This window comes from Grus americana, chromosome 17 (assembly GCF_028858705.1).
Source record: "Grus americana isolate bGruAme1 chromosome 17, bGruAme1.mat, whole genome shotgun sequence".
In the NCBI taxonomy this organism is placed as follows: Eukaryota; Metazoa; Chordata; class Aves; order Gruiformes; family Gruidae; genus Grus; species Grus americana.
This window is the reverse complement of record NC_072868.1, coordinates 632192-654436: the sequence shown is the minus strand read 5'-3', so window position 1 is coordinate 654436 and position 22245 is coordinate 632192. Positions and strand designations below refer to the sequence as shown.

The 22245-nt window shown below is 46.8% G+C and overlaps 1 protein-coding gene across 4 annotated transcripts in view; it reads left to right on the top strand.

Moving 5' to 3' along the window:
* Positions 1-11993: 11993 nt before the first annotated feature.
* NDRG3 (NDRG family member 3) overlaps positions 11994-22245 on the top strand; it is a 62205-nt gene continuing 51953 nt past the window's right edge. For all 4 annotated transcript variants that reach the window (XM_054845687.1, XM_054845685.1, XM_054845686.1 and 1 more), the window contains exon 1: positions 11994-12067. The gene's annotated coding sequence lies outside the window, so the exon portion shown is untranslated. The remainder of the gene's footprint in view (positions 12068-22245) is intronic.

The following is a 22245-nucleotide window of genomic DNA, read 5'->3' as shown; positions in this document are numbered from 1 at the left end:
CTCTGCTGCCACAGAGACTGAGAAAAATGCGTTGGCATTTCAGTTGTAGCACACCACTTGGCTGCCTTGGACTCCAGTTCATACAGGAGTTCTGATACGGCAACGCTCGGTGGTGGCGTAACTTCATTCAGGTCACAGTAGTCCACCGCTACCCTCCACCCTCCATCGGACTTTCACGCTGGCTATATAGGACTATGAAAGGGCAAGCAAGTCTTACTGATCACTCCTTGGGTCTCCAGTTGATGGATCAGCTCATGGATGGGAACCAGGGAGTCTCAGTCGGTGTGATATTGCCACCGGTCCACTGTCATGGTAGCAATCGGAACTGGCTGTTCTTCAACCTGCAGCAACCCTACAATGGAGGCGTCTTCCCAGAGGCCAGGCAAGGTAGACAGCTGATTAATCTTCTCTGTATCCATGGCAGATACACCAGAGGCCCACCAGAACCCTTCTGGGTCCTTGAAGTAACCTCCCTTGAGGTAGCCTATGCCAAGGAGGCATGGGGCCTCTGGACTGGGCACCATAGGTTGCTTTTGCCACTTGTCCCCTGCTAAGTTCACTTCAGTGTCCAATACAGACAACTGTTGGGCTCCTCCCCTCCTTTCCTTCAGCTTTTATTACTGAGCATAACATCATATGGTACGGAATATCCCTTTGGTCAGTTGGGGTCAGCTGTCCTGGCTGTGTCCTCTCCCAACCGCCCGCCCATCTCCAGTCTCCTGGCCCCTTGCAGGGAAAACCCACCCCTGCAGAAACTGTGGCACAGAGGCCAGGAGCAACGTACTCCATCTTGGAAGAACAAGCAGACCCCCTCACCATGTCCCTCAGCGTATGCGGTATGTAAAATAATTCCTTTGTTTTATCTCATGCAGAACTGCTGTGTGGAGCCTCACTGTGGTGTCACAGACTGCTTTCGCTTGCTGTGTGCTGTGTGTCAGCAGATGCCAAGTGCCAGATGTCCTTGTCCTCCAGCCACTCCAAAGTTCCTCCTTGGCTGCGGCGCCACCGAGGACTGCTGGTGGAGTTTGCATCACCACCCAGTTGTGGAGCATGCGAGTAGCAGCAGAGCTTGATGGCTCACTAGGGCACAGGGCAATAATCTCAGGCTGCACCGAGCGGGAAAGGGGGTAATCGGTGACTGGACTGTGCATAGAAAAATCCCTTTAATGTGGGATGATAACCAAGCACAAGTGTATATTAGGCACAGCTAAACCTCTGTAATCATAGCTCTAAATGTCTTTTGTGCGGACCACACATTTTATAACACAGCCACCAGGTACGTTGGAATCTAGTCCATGTTAACGGTTTCCCCTCCCAGGCAAAGCCAAAAATATACTGAGACTGCAGATGCACTGGGTATGACGAAAGCTGTACACAAATCAATTGCTGTAAAACACTTTGCATTATCCAACATCATGGTTATAATTGTTGAAGGATCAGGGACTGTGGGATGTGGTAGTTACCCATTTATTCACTGCTCGTAAGTCTTGGACAAATCTATAAACTGGTTTTCAATCCAGGCCTAGTTTAGGTTTTTAACTGGCAAGATAGAAGGCTACCCACAAGGAATTAAAATCCCTTTTTGCAGAAAATCTTCAATTATTAGTCTTATACCTTCCCTTGGCTCCTGAGATAATGGATATTGTTTTAAGGAGGGAGGTTTGCCTCCCTTTGTTTCTATCTGTGCTGGATTAGCTGACTTTAATAACCCTACATCCGTAGAACTTCAGGTCCATCTTCTCCTTAGGGCTCACATCCCTTCTCACAATTGTCTGGCAGTCTCAGCTCAGCAGCTTTGTAAGGTAAGGTCACAGTTCTCACCACCTGGGGTGGCTGACTTTGTGTTGTTCCTGTAGACCACACTGTTTTTTGTGGTACACCTCCAGTTCATGAGTGTCACGATAATGTTAGTGTGAGAGCAGCTAGTAATTGTGCATATCACACCTGACCCAGCGTACATCGTGCAGTCCCTACGTTGTGCAGTCCCTACGTTGCCCCTTACATGGGCCCTCCCTGGACCGAGAAGAGGTGGTTTCCTTAACAGCACACTGTGGTCTACAAGAAATTTAGAAGATAACATACAGTCATTGATAGACACTGAACAGCGACGTTCTGGTTTTGGTGGAGATGTCTACAATGCAATGTTGTAGAAGTACGAGTGTTACATCAGAATCAACACCTCATCCACACCACAAGGCAAGTAGCTGGTGCTGCTGCTGCCAGATGGTGGGACATCTTTTGTGGGTTTAGCTCCAGCGCCACCGCTGTTGTACACCTGTTCTTGCACCCAACAACTTTTCCACTTGTTGCTACTCTTGTATTGCTAATTGTAGCAATGACTGTGTATATAAGGAATTTTCTAGTAGCCAAAAAGCTTACTGATGTAAACTGCAGATTACAGTATCCTTAGAAAAGGTCAGCCAGATGTGGATCAAGGGGCGGGGTGGAGTGGTCCTAACCGGAAGACCATTGTACATCGAGGAGTCAGTGACCCACGCAACAGCTGACCTGCGTGGGAGCAGGCCTGCGCCGGGCAGCACGCACCCCTGCCCGCGGATGGGCTTCACCAGCTGACAGCACCGGAGAAGCCTGCAGGCAGCTCCCACTCAGCACCTGGCAATGATGCCACCGGCCTGTCCTTGTCTTTATCTTGAAGTGAAGCAGCATGTTTTCATTAAGCACCATGTTTTCATTAAACGTCCTTTTGCTCAACTGCAGAAATGATGAATGGAGTTGTTTACTTCAGCAAAACCCTATAAAAATCTAAAGACCACAATGGTGGGGCACAAGGCTGTCTCTGCTCTCCTCTTTTTCCTTCTCATCTTTCCTCTAGTAAAGGGCATCTCGATTCCTCACAGAGCCGGAGAACCTTTCTTCCAGGGGCTGTACTGAGCACCTGCACTGGGACAGGGAGCACAAGCCCAGGGCGGGTGGTAGAGGATGGTGGCGATGCAGGCTATGCTGTGGTAGGCTCCATCAGGGCAGTTACGTGACCTGCTATATGGAGATATTCATATATACAAACCTGTCTCTACATGTGCAAAGCTGTACAAATATGTATAAATATATTATACAGATACAGATGCACTTTTGTAATTTCTTTTATTTGCAGAATGTAAATATATATAAAAGTGTATGCATGAAAAGGTTGTTTAATAAGAGGTGAACTTAATAATTAAAGTTTAAATGCAAACAGAAAGAAAATTAAACAAGAAGGCAAGCGCAGGGACCGCGGTTTGCAGGTCTGCTGGCAGCCCCGACCCCATGGGGTGCAAACCACCCACACGGGCTTGGGGCTTGGGGTCAGGCCTGTGGGCTGACCAGGAGGCACCCACCAACCCCCCTGTGTCTGGCCAAGAGGGTCCCACGTGTGGCTCCGAGCCGGGTGACCAGCCACTGTCACCGGGGCAGCCCTTGGCGTTTGTGCTGCACACAACACGGGCACGCTGCCCACAGAAATGGACAGCTGGAACTAAACGCCGAATTCCCAGGAGAGTGTGTGCGGGGACAATAACCCTAAAGGGGTTCTGGGAAAAGAGCGCGTGTGCTGGGAGAAAAGAGGGCTGGGCCAGGGGGTTAGAAACAGAAAAGTGAGATTGGTATCAGGCAGGGGGGTCCCTTTGCCCACAGCTGCCAGTTGAGCTTAAAACCGCCTGTAGTCACCGTTTTGCAGTACCAGCTCGTGCTAGCTGTGTTTTCTTGTCCTTTGGAAATGAGGATTTCATGGTGTGCTTTCAAAACACAAGCCTGGCTGATCAGGTAGAAGACAGTTGAAAACACAGCTCTCAAAGGAAGGAACCCATCAGAGAAAGGCCATTGGCATTCCAAGAACAAAGAGAAAAGGCTTGTGTGAAATTTAAGGCCTTTTGGCACGCTCCAGAATGCCATCCATCCACTAATTGGGCTATTAACTCTGGTCTACTAGTTACATTCTCTGAGAAGCCCTGTTGTGGTTTACATTGCATGCAGCAGTAACTGGGATGAGATATTACTTAAACTCAACTGAGAATGGGGAAGTAAAAATGCAGTTTTCAACTCTTTCTCTGAAAAGCGCTTTTCAAAATTCATGGCTCCTTTTCAGGTCTCATCTGAGACAGTTTGGTCTGGAGTCGCTGGTTTCTCCTCATCCAGTGACTCGGTGCTGGGAGCTGCAGGCAGGGAGGCATTGTCCTAACACCCTGTCTCAGCCGCCTTGTGCCCCTCACCGGCAGGGCAGCCGGGGCACCTCGGGGTGCTACCACCCACCATGTGACGAGGTAGGCAGTGAGCACAGCTGCCAGGGAAGAGGGGACGGGGCTCAGCCCTTGCCGCCCCCCAGCCCACTGCTCTGTCTCCTGGGACCCATCTGGACCCCTGCCCTCACCCGTTGGGGACCTCCAGCCTCTCTGCTTCACCACTGAAGCATTTTCCCCTCTGTAAAGTCATCATCACTCAGCATGGTTTTACTCTATTTTTTCTGTATTTCTATCAATTACCTTCTTTGGTATAGCTTCCATACATTTGTCTGATAGAGACACTAAACTCAATGGTCTGTAGTTCCTCAAATCCCTTTTAAAAAGTGGAACGGTGATTGCCATGTCCCATTCCTCTCATATCAAGGGCATTCGTTTTATGGTTACATAAGCAGGTAGATGACTAATTTCTTGTTTAGTCTACAACACAAGAGCGAGTACGATCTAGTGCTAGCAATTTCTTCTTATGAGCAATTTGTCTTCAGATTTCTTCTCCTTACTTCAGCTTGAAACAGATTTTCTGGCTGACTCATTCACCATAAAGAGAAATTTCAGCCAGGGAATAGCCTGAAGCTGTTCTGTAGTAAACAGTGGTACAAAGGCTTCAGCGGGCTTCTTGAAAGCCTTTCAGATTCTCTCTCGGGGTGAACCTCTGTGCATTTGGAGAGCAAACAGACAGAGACAGGGGTCATCTTGACCTTGGGCCTAATGGAAAAGTTTATCATCAGACCTGCGTCCTGCTGCTGCTTCCAGGGTCTGACTCTCCCCTGCCCGCTCCTGGCAGCCAGCTGGGCAGAAAGCCGTGAGCACCGTCCCACCCGGTGTGCCCAGACAGCAACTGCTGCCCACAACCGCCTGCCTCAGGCGGCTCCGAACCCTGCAGGGAACAGGACCTCTTCTGCCCAGCGTGAGTGGGCACTGGATTTGTCCCGCAGGTGTCCTGTAGACAAGCAATGTTGTGCTGTGACTGAGCAGGATGCTGATGTCTGAGCTTCAGGACCTCTGTTTTATAAGCATTTCATCAGTTCCTTACTGCACTGCACCATGCATTTTCTTATAGGCTGTATTCTATCATTCATGTTTTAATTCACCAATTATTTTATACACATTGAGCATATTTCCAGTCCAAAGCTCCAGCCCAAACTACTCGGACTCCAGGACCGTGCATTCAGTTAACTCTATATCCATATTACATTAGTTCACTATATATCATATATATATATAATGTATCTAAGTAATATATCATTAATATTTATCACAACATACCTATAATCATAAACATTCATTTATGTACATATACATATATATGTATAGTTTTAATCTGGATATTTTGGCTACTTCCTTGGCCGGCTCTTTTGCATCAAGACAATACCCCAGGTGTCCTGTGAAGATTTTCTTCCGTCCCTTATTGCAACCCCAGTGTTGTTGTCCCACTTAGAGCTTTTTCGGGGGGGGGAGGAAGTGAGAAAAATGCTGCCCATGAGTTACATTCTCACATTTCCCATTATTTTCACTGCACACCTCTAATAAATAGCTATACTTTCAGGCATGCTTAGCGTTCACTGCTTTAGGTTTTGTTAATAATTACTAGGAAGTGAACAGAGAAAGTAAATATTATCAAGTAAACGTTTACTGAAGAAAAGGCATGGTTTTATGAAAGAAAAAGGAATTTGATGCAGTCTATTTTCTGGGCTGGAAGATGCAGTGCCACCCCTCTTTGCAGACACAGAGCCAGTGCAGGGCACAGCTTGGGCAGAAATGGGGGTTTGTGCTGAAAATGGGCAGGTAGATGGAGCTGTGGTTCTCTCACTCCTGGTCTGTGCTCCTCAGCCATTAACCACCCAGCCTACAGAAGGCAGCTTTCTGCCTTGAGAAAACAGAGCAGCCAGCCCCAGCGTTGCCCTTTTTTGCACAGTAATCTGCGCTGCCCTGCTTACACTGCTCAGGAAATTGTCAATGCAATAGGTGTGCAGTGATGATGTGGAAAGTGTTTTTCAGCATGCCAATGAAATAAGAAGAGTGGTCAACTCTCTCAGTTTCATGAAAGCCACAGAAAGAGACAAGTGACTCATTGGCTTTGATACAAAGAAGTGAGGTTTGTGGAGAGCGACTCTGCAGCCCAGCCATCAGAGCCTTGCATTACAGTGCTCTGTCTCACAGGGAATGAGCAGCCTTTTGCAGGAGTTCTCTGAGCAGCCAAGGGCTCCTTCTGATGCCAGCACACTGTGCTGTGAGCTCTCCAGACTCGAGGAGTCCACTACTTTGGAAACACATGCCCTTACATCAGGTCCTCTTGCACAACTTACCTTACAGGCTTGCCATTCTCCCTGTACCTCTGGCCTCAGTGTAGCACCCTTTTTCATTTCCCATCTGTGACTGATGGTGAGCAATCATGACTTCTGTAGCCTGGGAAGATGCTTGGAAAGTGCACCCAGCAGGAATCATAGAATCACAGAATCATTCAGGTTGGAAAAGACCTTTAAGATCATCAAGTCCAATTGTTAACCCAGCACTGCCAAGCCCACCACTAAACCATGTCCCCAAGCACCACATCTACACATCTTCTAAATACCTCCAGGCATGGGGACTCCACCACTGCCCTGGGCAGCCTGTGCCAGGGAGGGACAACCCTTTCGGGGAAGAAATTCTTCCCAATACCCAATCTAAACCTCCTCTGGCACAACTTGAGGCCATTTCCTCTTGTCCTATCGCTTGTTACTTGGGAGAAGAGACCGACCCCCACCTGGCTATAACATCCTTTCAGCCTCCTTTTCTCCAGGCTCAACACCCCCAGTTCCCTCAGCTGCTCCCCATCAGACCTGTTCTCTAGGACAGCCCCATCCGGGTGCAGCAGAGCTGCAGGCTGTTCTGCAGGAGAGCAGGCTCCAGCTGCTGGAACAGCCCTGCCCTCTGGATCCGGACAGCTTTGCTCTCTGCATAAAACTGGGAAGGCACAGGAAATCACACTGGCCCAGTAGATTTGAATGAACTGGATGAGGCACATGTATGTATAGCTGGCATAGTTACGTTTGTAGCCCACTGCTAAGGGCCAGCCCCAGGCTCTTCACAGGCTGTTGCCTGATCCCTGCTGTCCTGTCCTGGTGTTTGGTGGAAACAAGCCATCCATCACTCAGGACAGCTCTCAACGATTCAAATGACTCTCCAGTGGAAAAAATAACGGAATAGACTCCCTTTACCTTGCACTGCAGCTGCATATGTTGCATGCTTCTTTCTGTGCTGTCACAAAAGCACAGAGGGAGAAATGTGGTATTTTGAACTACTTGCAGAATCAGACCACTCACACCAGCCCTCAAGCTCAATTAGATGCTAGTATCTCTGGCAGACACCCTCTCCTTGGAGAGAGCTGAATGCAAATATGCAGAGAAGATGCTCTAACATCCCTGACTATAACAACAACCAACCGTATTTGGGAAAATCTGACTTGGATTAGGCAGAAGAGAGGTTGTGGAGTCTCCTTCTCTGGAGAGATTCCAAACCTGCTGGACGCAATCCTGTGCAACCTACTCTCGGTGATCCTGCTCTAGCAGGGAGGCTGGACTAGAGGATCTCCAGAGGTCCCCTCCAACCCCAGCTGTTCTGGGATTCTGTGGTTCTGTGACAGAGACAGCCTGAATTCTAGCTGTTATTTTCCAAATGCAACCTTCCTCTGAATGCAAACACTCCAAGCATTTAGCTGCACTAAATGTGCACATTGCACAAGTGATGGATGAAGGTTAAGTTGGCTTAAGACATTTTATCACTTTGCAGTGAACAATTCCTTTTTCTATAAAGCTTGAAAAATAATTAATTTAATTAAAATACAATATCATTTCAAGACTGTCTTAGTATTTTGACCTACAGACCTGGAGGGGTAGAATAGTTACTTCATTGCCACTGATCTCCTAGGTTGACTCATGTAAGCTGTAGATTTTGGCAAGAAAACAGTCAAAACCTCGTGAGGGATTTAGGCTGACATGAGAAGGTATGCAGTTATACCCTACTTGTTCAGAAATAAACGACCCACATTCTCCTGGTGTGAAGTCAGCTGGGCCATCCAGGGTTCGAGAGCTGCCTCAGCAGCCCCATCCCCCTGGGCGCCTTGGCCCAGAGGCACGCTGTGCCAGGGCACAGGGCAACCCATGCTCACACGTGCCTGAGTGACTGCAAAAGCATCGAGGAACCCCAGCCCTGGCTGCCTTTACAGCCAGAGAGCCCTCTGCTTCCCAGCCCTCACTTATGCCTACAACATGGTTATTACTACATTGGATCCCCAACACAACAGCATACAGTTCTGTAAGTTATTTCCAGCAGGAGTGTCGTCTTAGTGTCTTCTCAGAAAAAAAATAGGAAGTAACACTTTCTTCTGTGAGGATTGCAGAAAAAAAGACACAGGTCAGTTGAAAACACATGGGGAGGAGGTGGTGTTAGCCTAGTTAAGGCAAATGCTGCTGCCTGTTGCAGGGTCCTGGACTGCTATGCACATGCACAGATGAAATAATCCATACTGACAACAGCAAGCACAGCATGGGAACCAGCCCCACCAGAGAGCCTAAACACAACTTCCTGGGCTGGTGGACTATTGCAATGATTGTACAGTCTTGTGGCAGGACATCCCCCTCCTTCCACCTCTGTTCAACAGCTAGTCTAGTTTACATCATACCTAAACATTTAAGCAGTCGTACTAACTGTTTCTGCATATAATGCCTGCACAGGTCTGCACTTACACCTCTTCCTTCCACTCTTGTTCTTGGTAGCCCAGGCAAGCACAAAGGCATCATGGAGAGCTGGAGTTATGCTTGAGCCTGTGCAGGAAGAAGCAGACAGCATGTTACTCTTTAAATGCTTTTGTAAGAAAAAGTACCTATATGAAAGAAAAGTAAAAAAAGAAAAAAATTAATCACTCAAGATAACGGTGGGCTGTAATATACGCTGAAGGAGTCTGCCCAAGAGCCAAGCTACTTAACAGCCAAGGTCCAGCCAGAAATCAAGGTGAGAGAGAGCTAGAGACAGGCACCCCCCCCAGCTCGGGCAGGGAGGGAGGGAGAACCCAGGCTAAGCTGGAATGGGGCTCCTGGGCCCATGGGTGGGGGGTCCCAGGTCTTAGCCCACACACTTAGTGGCTGGCTGGTACCCAGCGATCACTTACTGCATGCTTTTCACATCTTAAGAGGAGGGATCAAAAAGAAAAATCACTGTCCTTGTAGGCAAGGTACAGTGAGTACAGCCAGTACTGCCTACTTGAAGGGCTCCAAGCCTCAGGGGGCACTTGGGTTCCCCAGGAGGGAAGCTGCAGGAGGGGACTCTGCCAGTGCTGGGTGTGAGGAGCAGGGAGTGGATATCAGACACACACACAGTGCATTGGGTGATCCCATACATAGATTTTTGGGAGGTACTGCCAAAGCCCTCAGTGCACTAATAGGCCTTAGTGGCCCTGACCAGCCTCACCTGGGGCTTCCACCCACACGTGTCCTACCCATGGGCCCAGGAGTCCATTTAAGCTCAGACCTGGGCCTTTAGTCCCTGCCTGAGCTATGTTATAAGAGAACTGTTCTCTAGCTTTGTCTCAGCTATGCCTGGCCCACAGAGTGACCTTCCAGCTTGATCTTGTACCTGCCTCATTCCCATGGACCTGCCCAGCAACTGCTGGGCTGCATCTGACCTGGTTATCCTCACCAGAGCTGACCCCAACTTGCAGGCTGACTTGAACCTGCCTTATCTCCATGAACTCGCCTGATGATCTGGGCTCTCAACTGAACCTGGCTACCATCTTTAGGTCTGCTCTGCCCAACTTGCTTGGGTATGATGGGATGGTACTCTGGCTGGTCGGGCCTCTGGCCAGCTCCCCCATCCTTCAGGGGGAGCAGCTAGCCCCACACTGTTCTCTGGTAGGTACACATTCACCTTGGATCCTGTTTTCTTCTGGCAGTTCCTTAAAAGAAAAGGAACTAGGAAACTTACAGGTGAGATAGTCACCATAGCCCCCTGAATTTCAATGTATAGCCCTGGCAAAGGCAGGCAATGGTGCACTACAAATGAAAGGGTGTGTTAGGAGGGTTGCACTGATCTTGGTTGGCAAAATGGAGCACTGCTTGCCTCTAGGCTTGAGTGAGTGTGTAACACTGCCCAACTCTGGTGCTGAACTGAATCTGGCACTCAGCAAGCAGACTTGACTTGGCAGTCAGTGCTGTGACCAACAGTGAAGTGGACCTTTGAGGTGGATCACCCAGATCTGCAGGGTGGTCTGCAAAGACCTCAGACTCAGGCAAGAACTGGGTTCACTCCATCACCAGGAGCCTGAGGCACAACCAAGGTACTCCACCTTGCTGCCAACACCTGGGAAGCATCCTGTGGCTAACAGGGCCAAAGAGCTGGACTTGTCTGCCTGCCTAGAGGGGTGCTAACTACCTAAAATGCCTCCCTGTGTGTTCCCTGTGCTGCCCTTGCTGGGTCTCCCTGGTGGGAGGTCTGACTGCAGCTACTTGCAGCTGCATGAGCGGAGGTTTCCCCAGTAAAGCAGCTGCTTCTGCTGTCACCTCAAAGGGAGTACTGCTGGCAAGTGACAAGGCCCTGGCCTGATGTTCAGCTAGCTGGACAGGGTGGGAGAAGCTGGTGACAGATTGCTAGAGATAACAGGTGAGTGGGAAAAGGTGATAAAGCAGCGGCTGGCGCTGAGGGAGGTGTCGGGATTTCACAGGCGGTTCAGGGGAGCGCTGAGGCTCACGGACAAGGGGGGGGGAGCACTGGGCGCTCGGTGGTGCTGTGTGGGGCTGGGACGGCCCCAGTGGCACCACGGCGGGGACTATGGGCTCGCTGTCTTCTGCTGGGAACCGGCCCAGGGAGGGTTTGCCGACACACCGGCCCCTCCTCTGCTGCTATTCATCACCTCTATTTAAGCGCTGTTAGCAGCAGTACGTAGGACCACTGGGGGGCATCACAAACCAGAATATGGATTAAGTTTGGGCAGTAATTGGTTTTTAAATATTTGGGGCGGGGCCCTACCAAGGGTAAGGTGAGAGGCGCTGGGGATGCCAGGCTATCCTGGACACCAAGTATTTCCACTGGGAGATGCAGTCGGAGGCAGAGGGCAGAACGCGCACTGCTCAGGGGCACGGCTGAAGTGCCGGGTGTTGCACAGAGCTGGGGTCCGTCTGGGACGGCTCACGGAAGGAGCAGGGGCAGAGGGACAACCGTGACCTGGGGGAGGGCTCCCAACATCCACACTCACTGCCAGAACTTCCAGTGGCGGAAGGAACAAGCGAATTTATTTGGCCAAGAATTTTCTCTTACCTCTGGAAGTTAAAAAAAAAAAAAGCCAAACAAACCAAAACCAACACAAGAGGTGTTTCGGGCCAAGGAATGCTGCGGACATGCTCCCTTAGCTTGCGATTCGCCTGTCGCTGGGTCCCAGCTCCCTGTTGGTGGGTGGCGGCCAGGGCTTCGGCGGCCTCTTCTGCCCTGAGTTGTCAGGGGATCGCTGTGAGGCCGAGGCGGAGAAGATGCAAGGAAGGCCTGGGCCCGGACGGGTGGCGCACCAGCGGTGTGGCGATGCCGGCGCGGCTAAGGGGACGCGGCCGGACGGGGTGACGAGGGACCGGCGTCAGCGCCATCTCCCGCCCGAGCAGGCGGCTGCAGCTGACGGGGGCGGGGCCCAGCCCTCCGGGCGGTGCGAGAGGAACCACCCCAAGATGGTGCTTGCCGCGCGGCCGCCATCTTGTTTGTAGTCCCGACCCTCCGGAACGGCCCCCGCGCATGCGGAGTCCCCGCGGCGCGGCGCGCAGGCGCAGAGCGCCCCACATGCCGCGGCGGCCGGAGCTGCTGAGGTACCTGCCGTCCAGGTGAGCCCCGCCGGCGGCGCCGGCACCCCTGGGGCTGACCCCGCGCGTCCACCGCGGCTACCGGGCGCCGGGGCAGCGGCATTGAGGCGCTTAGCTGCCCCTCGGCAGCAGGTGCCGCGCGGCGGCTCCACGGGAGCCGGTGCGGCGGCGGCGGGCGGGCCGGGGTCAGCGGCTTGCGGCGGCCGCGCCCGCGGGCACCGTCTGTCCCGCTGAGCCCTGCGGCTGCTGCTCCCCGAGGCCGGGGCGCCGCCGGTGAATGGTTACGCCGCGAGGGTTACCTGGGCGGGGGTGTTCCCCGGGCGGGTCCCGCGGAGGCGGCCGCAGCCCGCAGGGGCCCGGGCGGTCGCTGCCGCCGGCGTCCCCCGCCGAGAGGCCGCCGCTGAGGGAGGGTTCCGCTCCTCTGCCGTTATGAGCCGCCGGAGGAAAGTACCGCTCCCTCGCAGAGCTGGGTTGAGGAAATAATCCCTCGTCATACTGGGCTTCGTTGGGGAAAAAGAGAAACGCCTTGAAACTGCCCCTGGTTTTATTGCGAAGCTGATTTCCCCCCCCCATGTAAATAGCGGACTGGAGTGGTCTGGGCTTTCTGCTTGCTGTCCTCTGTAGCTTTCCTTTCTGGTATTCAGATCTCAAAATTCTCAGTTGTATTATTTATTTTGGACAATGAAAAACGGGGTGTTTTTCTTTAATTCAGCACAGTCTTGTCAGTATGTGAATGGGAAAGGAATAGCTTGTAAAAATTTCTTTGTTGACTTGCATCGTCACTTTAGATCAATGGCCATTTCTTTTTTTATATTTAATGTAAGTCATGGGGAGTAAATCAAAACATTGTAGCAAAGTCAGGTGCTTCTACTGCCTTAAAAATCATCATTATGAAGTCTGGTGCAGAAAATGCAGTGTTACAGAACAAATGCTGTTGTGTAGCACTGTTGCCGGCTTCCCAGGTGATGTTGGAATGCCGTCAGCTGGCCCTGCGGCAGAGCCTTGGGGTGTTGTGGTGCCAATTGAGAGCCTGGTGTCTGATCTGTTTTTTGATTCCTCTCAAGTTCGAGGAGTCTGGAACCAGTGTGTGATCAGGTTGTGATACCATGCGGTCACAGCACCTGAATCATGGCCAAAGTTTGTAGCAGAACTGGGGCGACTTGGTCATATGCGTGCTCCAGAGAATAGGAAGGGTCCGATAAGTGTCAAGGGGTTGCATCTGGGAAACCCAGGAGAGTTTTTGTGCTTGAATACTGAGGCGATGAGAAGATGGGCATGCAAGTGGAGAAGAATCCACTTCTGCTTCCTACATCAGGTGCGCTCACAAACCTCCCCTGTTCAGACAGGAGGACTTGGGGGCACGTTACTTTAGCTTCTGCCTGTCTTTTTCTATAGAAACAAGAGGACAACAGTATTCCAAATCCTGAGGCCTGTCAGACCTTGGTTAGCCCTAGTGTATCGGTCTATGGTGAAAAGTCAAAAGGTCATGTAAAGTCTAAGAGCTGAGTTTAAAATCAGCTTGGAGGTTATCTGGCACAATAATTTACTTGGGCTAGGGGAGCGGAGCTTACCAAATGCATGTCTTACTAAATTGGGGCTAGACTCCTGAAGATCCAAGGCAATCACTAGGATTCATTTGGATTGTTGACCATTGAACTGGGATTGTGGCTCAGGATTGGCCATGATTGTTCCAATTTCATTTATTAGTTTGAGATTTTGAAACTTAGCTTGTGTGTGGCACATGAGACACTGAAACTGGCTGTCTTGAGGGCAGAAATTTAGTGTGGGCTATACTTGGCTTGTATTGAGATGTTTGCAAATGTAGAAGCTGGAAATGTTGTAAAATGAAAACTAAACAACTGCTGGAAGCAGCATTATTGGAGGCTGTAATTATATTCTTAGCTACTCATTTTGTATGTAAGGTTAAAAACTAATTGAAATTAACAGACTTGTTTAATTTGCATTTTCCTAATTGCAGATCACCTTCAGAAATCCTCCAGTCCTTCTGTTTGCAGCTCATATTTCACATTGGTCGTACATGACAGGATCTTTAGTGCTTTTCATTGGAAAGCATAAGTGTAGTAGTACGTTCAGGTTTTGGAGGCTTTATTACGTACAACATATATATTTTGGTCCTTTGAAGACATACTAGGAAACTTTCTGAAATACGCTTCTAGGACAGTTTTCTTAAGCATTCCTCTGTTGCATGTTCAAGGTAAACATTATAGCAAAGTATTAATGTATAGGTATGGTATTTTCAGTAGGAAGCTCAAAAAATTATGGTCATAATATAGTCTAAGCTCAAAAATTGAAAAAAAATTAGGAGAAAGCAAATCAGCTTTAATTAATTTTTTGGTTGGTTTTCATGTGCAACAGAATAGGGATTTTAATTTTTAATTATTTAATTTTCATTCTCACAAATAGCTCAGCTGGATTGCCACCACTGTTGCTTCCTGGAAAAAGGTAAAGCCAAACACTCAGTGAGTTCTATTTCTGTAGGCAGTGCTGATACCATAACCCTCCATTATCAGGGTTTATCTTGTGCTCATCGTCTGTCAGCTGTATCTTGGATATAAGTAAATATGTCTCTGCTGCTTACCACTCTTAAGCCTCGTGTTGGACAGTTGTGCAGTACTGGTTAAGACTATTTGTGCCCGTAATTATTATAGCCTGGCTTAATCTGCGGTAAAGGAGAATAGAGGAGTGTTTTGCTACTGTTTCTATGGGTAATGTTGAAGAAAATGTTCCTGATATGTGTCTTGATGCATCTCAGTGGTCTCGTTTTCATATGAATGTGGTTTGGGAGGAATAATAAAATTCTGTATTGGTTTTCCCCAGGAATTCTCAATATTCTGGCCAGATCAGGTCAGTTATTAAGCAAAGCAGTTGTAATTCAGTCCTGATGTGGGAATGACTGGGTGACTGTGCCCTCTACTGTGCAAATCAGAGTTGATGAGAGATTTTAATAATCTCACTTGGTCTTCAGTTCTGTTCTCGTAAATTCTGAATTGTAAATGAGACTTGCTGGAATTTTAATGATATATTCTTATTGATCATTCACCTTTTTCTATCTGGTCATATCCCCTTGGCTTCTGTGACTGATGTAGCACCATTTAATGTAATAATCAAATTGATGCTGTGGGAAGCAAAGGGAGGAGTAGCTTTGTTTTCATTTGGCTGTCGTCCTTACCAGTCTTGGACGCAGTTCTGTATTTACAACGGGTTTTAGTTCGCCGAAGGGGTGTTCCTTACTTTACATGGTATAAATACAGTAGAGGCTATAAATGTGATGTTTAATTTTAAAGTAACCTTTACTGTTCAGTCATGCATAACCAGACTCTATTTGTAATTACCAGATGGATTAAAAATGTGAAGCTAGCCCCCTTTATTATTTTTTTTTCCATAAGAGCTGGGATTGTGGCTTTTCTCTGTGTGTTCAAACAGAGGATGTAGGCAATCTGCTGCTTCCTTTTCATCTGTGTTTTGGTGGTGAAGCTGCATATTACATCTTAAACTGACCTAATGACCGGCTGGCATGCAGAAGGGCTGGTCCTGTTCTTGCCTTGTCTTATAGCACCTCCAGCATTTACTGGATGTTTTCTTGAACCAGTTCAGTTCCATAAATAAGCAGGACACTAATCCAGCCCCCATCTCCCCAGAAGATCAACTTTTGCCAGGTAAGCAAGTTGAATGAGTTCAAAGAAGGGCTGAGGAGTACCAGAGATGTAATTGATTTTTGCAGTTCAAGAACAGCCATAGGATGAGGTGGAACCATCTAGTCTGCTGTTCTTTCCCGACAGTGACTGAAAAAGAGAAGAGCATAAGGTGAGGGCAAATTATAGAAACCTTTGTCTGATAGCCCTCTTGTCAGCTGTGCCATGTCAAGAGGTAGATGCTGTTTGCATTTATTTTGTTAATGGTTAACGTATTTTTCTTCTGTGAACTTGCCCGTGTCTCCAGTCCCCTTAAATGTCTAGCACTGATGCCTCCCAGGGGAGACCTTCCAGAGCACAGAATAATGTTGTAGGTGCTAACTACCTCTGCTTGTTTTCTTTTGAACTTGACAGCTGCTAGCTTCATTTCATATCTCTTAGCTTTTGTATTGTTTGAAATCAGTTAACAACTGATCTGTTTACCTTCTCCATGCAACTGATGATTTTAGAGGCTTCTGTCATATGTCACTGCAGTAATCTCTGTTTCCAGGCAGAAGAACCCTAGCCTAATTGATTATTCCTCATTATTCATCTTTTCAAACCTTGTTTCCTTTTAAAAAATATTTTCCACTTCCATTATGTCCTCTTGAAATGAACGAACAGGGGCTGCATCCAGGATTTGACCTGCAGACATTCTATAGCTTTATATGGTGGTTTAATTACTAATAATTTCCTAATGTGAGGATTTGGGTTTTTTATATGTTGAATGGCTGTGAGCTGATGCTTTTATCAGTCTGTCATGACTCCAGCAAGACCTTCTGAATGTTAATGATCAGTTTGGAGCACATCACTCTGTGTGAAATTAGGATCATTTTTCTTCGGACCGCTACTTTATTTGCACTGAATTTCATCTGTTATTTTATTTCCCAATTATTCAGGCTCATGGTTTTTTTGGCAGGTCTTCAGTCAGCCCTTCTCTTTACTGTCAGAATAGCTTATATCCTCAGGAGATTTTTGTTCCACTCCTTGCCCCCTTTTCCGGATCGTTTATGAATACAGCAATAGCAGACCACTGCAAAAGACTCCTGGCAGTCTCCCTGTGAAAATTGACCATTTATGCCTACCTCTGCTGTCTGTTTTTAGGTAGTTACTAGTCCAGGTGAGGGCTTTCCCATTTACCCTTTAACTGCAGTGCTGCCAAGTTCAGTAGCTACCTGATCGTTATCCTGTATTGCAGTTTGGTCACTGCTATAATGGAGAGGTTCTGCCCATCCTTGCAGCCCTGTCTGATGCTCCCCTCCAGCACTCCTGCTGCTGTGTGATGAATTCAGTCTGGAAACAGATCTGGCTGGAAATGAACCAAACAAATTATAAATTAATGCTGATTTAGTGTTGCTGTACTGATAGTATACAAATGTGTGGATTTAATTAGAATCAATTCAGTTGGATAAGTGCATATTTCTATGCTTGCTGCTGCTGCAATTGAAATTGTGACCTTACAGGCTCAACTGTAGTCTAGACTGAAGGCAGTGTAAGTGTCTGTGCACGACTCGCACTTTTTATTTCAAATTGGCATGAATTTGATGCTGTAGTTAGATTAGTATGACTTGGTGTATGAATTGCGCCTAGGTCCTAATTCGAACAATTTTATGACTGCTGCTTGGGTGTTTTCACTGTGCTGAGGCAGAAAAACAATCTGACCGTGGGTTGATATCTGGAATTTCTTAAACAAAGACAGTGAACGAGGAGGGATTTTTAGTGCATATCTGTAAATTAATAGGGATCTAGTATTACTTTTTATACTATATATGGACTTTATTCTAATTTGTTAAGAACAGTTGCATCATAAAAATTTCAAAAGCATGTAACTGGAAATTCACAAATTTTGCTACTGATGCCCTTGTAGTGTTTTGTAAATGCTAGAGTTATTTGGGATTTCTATACATTTAAGTTGCCTAAATATAAATGATACAGGTCTTTAATGAAATTTTTATTCACTAAATGGGTTTTTCAGGTGTGCTCTTGGAAATTCATATCCAGATTCACCAGTTCTGTTGTCATACATCATAACAGTTTTCTGCCAAGGCGTTTATTGGGTTGTCTTTGTGTGGAGAACTGAAGTTAGGTGCTTCTGTTTTTAACAATTTCTCTTGGCTGTGGTAGATTTGAAATGTATTGCTTAGCCAGTAAGGTCTGGGTATTTTTCAGTTTGTGTAGGTGCTTCTACCTTTGCATAGGCAAAAAGAAAAACTTGATTTGTGTAAATACATGGTTGTATGACTCAGATTGGTGTATTTTCTTCCAGAAAAGGAGGGCTTGTACATGGTTTTGTGCTTTATTTTCCAGATGGTAAAAGATGGGGGTTTGGCAGCGGTTTAAGTCTGTTTTTCTGTGCTGCCAGTTCAGGTGCTGCATGGTTTGTCTCTGCCATGGCTGGAGAATTAATAGAACAGTGTTGGGAGTTTTGAGCAAGCGCATGCTCATCAGTTGATAGAGAGTCGTTTTTAACCGTTGTAGAGTACTCTTACCTTTGCTGTGTTGCTTATGTGGTTCATTTTTGCATGGTTTTCATTAAAGAAATGGTCCTTGTTACAGATTCAACTTCTTTTTTCCTTCAGCTTGGATGAAAAGGTTACCGAATACATTTCTCATGGTCCTCAGGAATGCCAGGGAAGATTTTTTTCTCGTTTTACAGTGCAATTCAGCTTTATCCATGGGCTGACAGAGGGAAAGGCACAGGGCTTGTGAAAGTCTGAACATGGATTAGCTCAGCCACAGAACAAAATTATACTTTCCTGACATTTTTAAGATAAATAATTAATTGGAAACTTTCCTTATTAAAAAAAAAAAGTCAGTGAGAGAGCTTGTATGCCCTAAATGGTTTTGGTTACTTCTAGCAGTAAATGGATGGAACACCCAGCAGGGATTCCATCCAGTTCATGTTTGGCTAATGAATTGAATCATTTGCTGGATCACCTGGCAGCGAGTGGCCTCTTGGTTCTGTCCCCGCAGAGGTGAGCGTGGTTGTGCTGCTTTGAGATCTCAGTGTGTGGGGAGTCCGGGAACGCCTTGGAGTTGGGAGCTGCGCTGTGGGACAACCAGGTCTGCTGGCTTCTGGTTTGCAGCAAGGACATGGCTTTAAAAGGAGATGTATTATTTTTCAGCATTTTACACAGTATAATACCTATATAAAGCAAATGCTATAGGTGCTGCTATGGTGTTGGAAGAAACAAAAGGAATGAGAGGTTGTTTAGAAGATTGTCCGTCAAGATGTCTCCTTGGTGAGACCTGGCACTTGCCTGTGTCAGTCTGGGAATGCCGGGTTGTAACGTTGTTTCCCTGGCTGCAGCCGCCGCATTTGTCATTTTGCCGTGTTTGGTAACACACTCATTCATACTGCTGTGTCATATAATTGAATGATTATGACTGAGGAGTCAGCATAGAGTAATCCAGGACTGTCAACTGCAATTTTTCAGTTATCATGAAGATTTCAACACAAACGTCTAAATTGCAAAAAGGCCTGGAATTTTCCAGCAGAGTGAATACAATAGCAGACAGGAGGTTGTAACTTCGTCTGTACAAGAGATTTAATGAAGAAGTTCAGATCGTCTCTGCCTCCAAGAAAAAGTTAAAGCAGTTTAGGTTTTTGGAGAGCTAAGTGTTGTTTTCTTTTTTTTTTTTTTTTTTTTTGTGTGTGTGTGTGTCATATTGAAAGAAAGAAAGAAAGTGCGGCCTCCATCCCCAGGGAGGAGTGGAGATACGGTCTGTGTGCTGCAGCAACCCAATTGTACCCTGGCCTGGGAACTTTGCAGTACATGGGGTCTGGCCATAAGAGAGTGAAGGTTTAAAAAATTCTTTTGACTGCACTGAGCAGAACCACTGCACCAGCTGGGTGGTACCCAAATGTTTGTTATCTTTTGGATGCTTGATTTGTGCATTTGTAACTGTTTTAAATGGTCTTGGAGCTCATGGCTGTTCTGCCTCTGGACTCAGGCAGGGGGCTGACCACCTGAAGCAGGAGCTGGTGCAAGTTGACTGTGACTCCAGGGGATCACAAAAGTTTTTCTAAACTTCTACTAAAATGCCACAAACAGCACACAGTCTAAGTCCGGCAGCCAGCAAGCTTCAGGAGAAGCCCAGTGCTTGTGTGCTCTCTCTTGCTCACAAAAGCTGTCTGTCTGATCTCTTCACCAGCGTTCCAAATCTTGGAAAATATAAACCGTCAGCATTTCTCCTGGTTTATACACCCAAAAGGGTTATTTATGTGCAGTTGCTGAGTGAGAGGCTTGCAGTTGGAGAATGTTCCTTAAAAAAGGAGCTACTGAGGCTTAAAGCCCAGTTGATTTTGTTGTCCTTTAGCTCAGGTTATTCATTGTATTTGAATATGTGGTTGTCTGGATGTATTGCACGTGATAAGAGGATATGTATCCAGACTGCTTTGTGCAAGTAATTGCTGAATAATTTTTCTGTGGCCGTGCTCTGACAGAGGGAACTGTCTCGGATGTGTGATTCTAGCTCAGAGGTGTTACTTAAGAGTGATTGCCTTAACTGCAGCTCTCCCTGCCACTCAGCCAGCGTTCCAGGCTTCCACCTCAAACCTGCAAGGAAGTCAGAGACCTTTGCTGATATGATTTCCTTGAGGAGTGTCCTGGTTCTGAACTTCTGTGGTGGCATGTGGAGAGTGCAGTGATAAGAAACACCATTCCTGCATCATCCCCAATATCTTCCTTTCTGAAATAACTATACTTTGGGTGGTAAATGGAAGATTTTTCTTATTTTTATGTTTTCAAATAAAGATGACCTGACTGATATGGATGTACGCAGCCTTTCTGGCCCCTCTCTGGCCAGTCTGCAACAGCCATACCAAGATAGTGATGGAGACTTCTTGCACCCTTCTCACCAAATGCTTTTTGCTGGGTTTTTTGGTTTTCGTTCCTGTTTATGCATGTTGAATACAAATTGGTACATTTTGTGTGATGTGTACTCCCATGTTGTCTTCATGAATTCTTTGCAAATGCATAGGAATGTTGGCAATGATTCCCAAATTTTGTGTAGCCTGACAGTTGCTCTTATCGAGGATTATTGGCTTCATCACTCCTGTATCCAGGTATTTCAGCAGTACTTTGAAATCTGGGAAGCAACACCTTCAGTGCCAGGGCTGTCTGGTCATGTGTGTACCACAGAAGCTTCACTGGTATAATGAGACCATCAAGCCCTTCTGATAGTGATTCAGCTTACACTGTGAGAAATGGCTTTTATTGTTATGCCTGGTAGTAATTGCCTAAATGAAGTGTTTTCAAGGGTAATTCTAGGCCACTGTAATTATATATATGCTGTCATTCTCACCAGTATAAAAATGTCTTTAAAACAATTTGCAGAGCTCACCAGTTGGTTACTCAGGAGGGGGGTCCTGTGCTGTTCCACATGAATGCATTCCATTTTTGGTGGTGTTTTTAGGTGTTAGAAAATGATATTTCCTCACTGATCAGTTTCTTGGCAGTGCAGTGACCCCTAAAGACTTCTTAGAAATCTGTCATCCTGCTTTTTTTTATTAACCATGATATCCCAAAGGGAGCAGAATTCTTGGAGCACACTTAAACCTTGATCAGGAAGGTCAGATGTCTATCTGTAACACTGTGAGGCAGAGCAGAAGATGCCTTTGGAGGGGACAGTGAGCTGTGTGACAGCTTGCGTTGCTTGGGGCCGAGCTGCAAACAGCATCCTCAGCTCTGCTGTCAGGCAGAGCTGTTCTGCCGTGCTCCCAGCAGAAACAGTGTGCGCATTGGTGCTGCGGCACGGAGCCTGAGCTGCTCTTCCCGTCTATTCTGAGAAGCTGTTTTGCTCTGGGAAAAAAAAACCAAACTTCATCTTTTTTTTTCCTCATTTAAAAAATGTTTTATTGAGGTTGCAAAACAAGCACAAGACAGCCTTCAAATGCCAGCTTCTAAAATTGTGGATTTTTCAGACAGATGAAGGAGGCATTCAATGAGCATTAGACTTTTTTCTTTGGTCAGTAGTAGAAGGATAGTGGAGGTTTTTCCTTTGGCATTTCACAAGATAACTGCTTCCCTCCCCCCTGCCTTGACTTTAATTACTTCATTCTTCTTTATTAAAGACAGCAGTTTCTTAATAATGAAAGCAATAAAACAGCCAGAGAAGCTTGTGTTCTCTTTAAAAAAAATAAGAAAAAAGGAAAAATTAAGAAATAGAATATAGTTCATTGTGTGATAAAGTAACCTTTGAAGAAATGCATAGTAGGAGTATGAATTTAAGACTTTATGTAAAGGCAGGAGAGATACTGTCAGTACTTCATTTTCATAAAATAAGAACTGTTTAGGCAGAAATGTTATTCAGCCTTTTATGGAGGTCTCCAGAATATAAATCCCTGTATTTTCTCTGATTGGTAGGTAGTAGTTGTTGGGGAAAAAGATTGAAATGGCTTGAAACATATGCACCAGAAAGCTTAATAAGCTTTAATTGCCTGAACTGATAAGTGTTGTAATGTGGGTATCTTGCTTTTCTGTAGTTTGATTTCTTTGATGTGGT